This window comes from Aythya ferina (genome assembly GCF_964211825.1).
Source record: "Aythya ferina genome assembly, contig: HAP1_SCAFFOLD_57, whole genome shotgun sequence".
In the NCBI taxonomy this organism is placed as follows: domain Eukaryota; kingdom Metazoa; phylum Chordata; class Aves; order Anseriformes; family Anatidae; genus Aythya; species Aythya ferina.
Window position 1 is genome coordinate 496,379 of NW_028181450.1, and position 4,712 is coordinate 501,090.

Here is a 4,712-nt window from a genome sequence, read left to right on the forward strand (position 1 = left end):
ACGGGAGAATTGGCAACAACCAGCTCTTGCAATTAAGAAACATGCCAATTCAGCAGATTCCTGACCAAAGGTGAAAAGTACACTGTGAGGAAGACTCGGGGTCTTCCTCCCAAAGACCCCTGCCCACGTCCCAAAGACCCCTGCCCACAATTCTTGGAAGGCTCTGCGCAGGCGCAAGGTGCCAAAAGGCTAATTAGCATGAGAAGCGAGGGAAGGCGGGGATAGGTAATGCATATGTATAGGTGCTTGTAGAATATTGATAGATTGATTGTATAAATTCAAGACTGCTTTCTGCTTTGGGTATGCACGATAGGTGGAGAGATCCCCCGTGCATCCAGCGCTGCAATAAAGAATATACCACTTAAAGGAATTTCGGCTTCGATCTTTGAATCAATTTGGCGACCCAGATGGGACAACCTCTCTGCCGGACTGCAGGACCTGCTGGGAACAGGACTCCCTAGGGTACCCCCGGGATTTCCCGGAGGGACTCCTCGACTCACCGGATCACTGCGGAGGCAGACAAGGACCCCATCATTGTAAGTGAGTATATTCTTTATTCTGGTTTGGTTTTCTGGTAGACCGGTCATCTGGAACTGTCTGTAAGTCAGAAGGTGATCTTCTGCGAGGCAGTGTTTGGTATATACTTTGTGGTTAGCACCATAAGTACATGTTTGGGGACCTTAAGGAAGGAGCTCGCTTTAAGGTCCATCTGGAATTGTGTTGTCTATTTCGGTTTTCTGACTCATGGAGTATGGTATTTAACTCTGGTTATTGTTACTGCGATTTTGGCTATTTTCCTGGTGGTAATAGTAGGTTCGTGGCATTGTTATAAGAAAGATATTGTTACGGTGTTACACAGTTCGGTTTTCTGACTTATCGCATGTGGAATTTGACTCTGACTATTGTTACTGTGATTTTGGCAATATTGCTGGTAATAGTAGTTTTGTGACATCGCTACTGAAAGATATTGCGTGCCCGTATTTTTGTGAGTGATACGTTTTGTGATACGCTTTTGTAAGTAACATGTGTATTCTGAAAGTGTAAACTGGAAACTGGGGGGGCAAACAAGCAGTGAAATTTTAAAGAAAAGTGTGTTAGGATGTGTTTTAAGTCACTGGAAGGATATTGGAGGATCTGCCGGTGGAAGTGTGAACAGGAAAACATTGATAAAATATCGTAATCAGTGGTGGCCGCTTTATAAGCTGGAATGTGGAGAAAAGTGGCCCCTAAATGGAACTTTAAACTATAATATTTTGCTACAGTTAATGTTGTTTTTTGAGAAGCAGAACAGGATGAAATGTTGTATACTGATGTTTCAGCATCTTGGTGGGAAAAGGTAGGGAATTAAGTTGGCCCCTGACTGAACCTTTGATGTTGGCATTAGAGAAGTACAGGCTGGAGAAAGATAAAGGAAGTGTTAAAAGGGTTGTTGAAAGTGTTAAAGGTGTTTGAAGTTGAATGAGCAGGGAAAGAGGATGTAGGAATGTTAATAGTTCTGCCTCTGCCCGAGGCAGAGATCTTAAAATCATGGGTGTTAGCCCTTTAGGGCAAAGGGACCATGATCGGTCCGAGAGAGTTGTCACAGAAACAGAAAAGAGGTACACTCTTAAAACAACCTGAGTTCATGTGCGAGCTCAGATTGCTGATGGGACCGTTCAGGGAACTGTGGACAATTGCATTCCCCTGACCGACCCCCACTAAGACCCGAATCATCCTGAAAATCATGAACGGTTAAGTAAATACTAAAACCTGGATGAATTGGGAATTGAGAATATGCTTCCAACAAGGTCTAAAAGAAAGCCCTATGGAATTTTTGGACCAACTCTGAAATGTAATGAAAATAAATAAATAAATAAATAAATAAATAAAACAAAACGGTTTGGACCTGGCTTTGGAGGACAAATTGACTAGACTTTTCCTAAGGGTAATCAACCCCTGATTTCAACAGGAATAACGGGGACCTGGGGAATCTACCCTAGCGGATCCTCCACTGGTTATAATGAAGCTAGGGGAGGAATGGAAGTGAAATTTCTTATTGCTATGGGGCAACGTATTCAGTTCTAAATCAAGCATTAATGCCTTCACAGAATTATTATGTTAGGGTAAAAGGTGTGTCGTGGTTTAACCCGGCCGGCAGCTAAACACCACGCAGCTGTTCGCTCCCCCTCCCCCTCCCTCTCTGGGACGGGGGAGAGAAATGGAAAGTGAAGCCCGTGAGTTGAGATAAAGACAGTTTAATAAGACAAAATAATAATAATAATAATAATAATAATACTACAATGATGATAATAGTACCACTAGTAATAATGTGTACAAACAAGTGATGCACAATGCAATTGCTCACCACCCGCTGACCGATGCCCAGCCTAACCCCGAGCAGTCCGGCCCCCTCCCCCTGGCTAGCCACCCCTATGTATTGTTTAGCCTGACGTCAGATGCTATGGAATACCCCTTTGGCTAGTTTGGGTCACCTGTCCTGGGTCTGTCCCCTCCCAGCTCTTACTGCACCCCCAGCCTGCCTGTTGGCAGGACAGAGCAAGAAGCTGAGATGTCCTTGGCTTGCTATAAGCATTGCTCTGCAACAATTGAAACATCGGGGTGTTATCAGCACTCTTCTCATCCTAAGCCAAAACATAGCATTCTCCCAGCTACTAGGAAGAAAATTAACTCTGTTCTAACTGAAACCAGGACAAGGTGTAACCGAAAAGGCTTATTTTTGTGAACCTTTGAAGTACGAGTTAGGGAAACAATGGGGCATACACAGATTTTTATCTATGCCTAGCTCCTCATGGGCACTCTTAGGTAGAGATTTATTAGAGCAAGTAGGAGCAGAAATTGTCTTTGAAAAAGGGAAAATGGAATTAAGAACAGGAGAAGAACAACTAATAAATGTGTTAAGCTTGGCACTAATACAAACTGACCCTAAAAGTGAAATACCTTTAGAGATCACAGATCAAGTATGTCCAGGAGTTTGGGCTACCGAAGTCCCTGGAAGAGCTAAAAATGTGACCTTAATAATTATTAAATTAAAGCCAGGAGAGAAACCCGTTAAGGTTAAGTAATATCCTTTGAGGATAGAAGATAGGAAAGGAATTAAAGAGATAATTGATCAATTTTTACAGTATGGATTATTGATTGAATGCGAATCAGAATCCAATGCACCCATATTGCCAATTAAAAAGGCAGATGAAAAAGCTATAGGCTAGTTCAGGATTTGAGGGCCATAAATAAAATCACTGAGGATATACATCCAGTAGTGGCAAACCCTTATACTTTGCTGACTAAATTAAAGAATAGTCAAGTCTGGTTTACCGTACTGGATTTAAAAGATGCCTTCTTCTGCCTAGGCTTAGCCACAGAAAGCCAAAACCTATTCGCCTTTGAATGGGAAAATCCCGATTCAGGCAGAAAGACGCAGCTTACGTGGACATTACTACCTCAAGGATTCAAGAATAGCCCCACTATTTTTGGAAACCAATTAGCAAGGGAACTCGAAACATGGATACCTCCGGACACTGAAGGTGCTTTGTTACAATATGTAGATGATCTCTTAATAGCTACCGAGACTAAAGGGAGTTGTGTTCAATGGACTATAAGTCGTCTTAATTTTCTGGGTTTAAATGGATATCAAGTCTCTTGACAGAAAGTCCAGCTGGCTCAACAAAGTGTGACCTATCTGGGATTTGAAATTTCGGAAGGACAACGAGAACTAGGAACTGAACATAAGGAAGTCATTTGCCGGAGTCCAGAACCTCAAATGGTAAAGGAGCTACAAAGCTTTTTAGGAATGACAGGTTGGTGTCGCCTTTGGATTTATAATTATGGACTATTGGTGAAGCCTCTATGTGAATTGATAAAGATTAACCAGTCAAAGTTAGTCTGGACTGGAGAAGCACAAAAAGTCTTTAAACAACTTAAACAAGAATTGATGATTTTGAAATATCAAGCAATATTGGTAGAACAGGACGACGTGGAAATTGTGATAATTCATATTGTGAATCTAGCCTCTTTTCTTAGTGATGCTCCGGCACAAGCTGTGATTCACGATTGTTTAGAAACTCTAGAGACTGTGTATTCCAGCCGACCAGACCTTAAGGAGGAGCCCATGGAAGACGCGGAAGAAACTTGGTTCACGGATGGGAGCAGTTTTGTTACGCAAAGACAACGTAAAGCTGGATATGCTATAACAACTACTCAGCAGGTAATCGAGTCTAAGCCTTTACCCCCTGGAACATCAGCTCAAAAGGCGGAGATAGTTGCTCTCACGAGAGCATTGGAACTGGCAGCGGGAAAAAGGGTAAATATTTGGACAGATTCTAAATATACATTCGGCGTGGTACATGCTCATGGAGCAATTTGGAAAGAACATGGATTGCTGACCGCTCAGTGAAAACACAAAGTATGCTGAAGAAATTTTAAAATTGTTAGAGGCTGTAAAACAACCAGAAAAGGTAGCTATCATGCATTGTCAGGGACACCAAAAGGGGAACAGCGATTTTGAAATTGGAAAATCGATTGGCAGAGGCTAAGCAGGCAGCTGAAATAACTGAGGTGAAGGCATTGTCTTTGATACCAGACGGTAAAATCCAAACTATATCCAAATTATACAAAAGAAGACTTAAAATTAATTGAAGATTTGAAAGGTAAAATGAAACCAGATGGATGAGTATATTTAAAAGATAACCCCATAGTAATACCCTCTAGTTTGACAT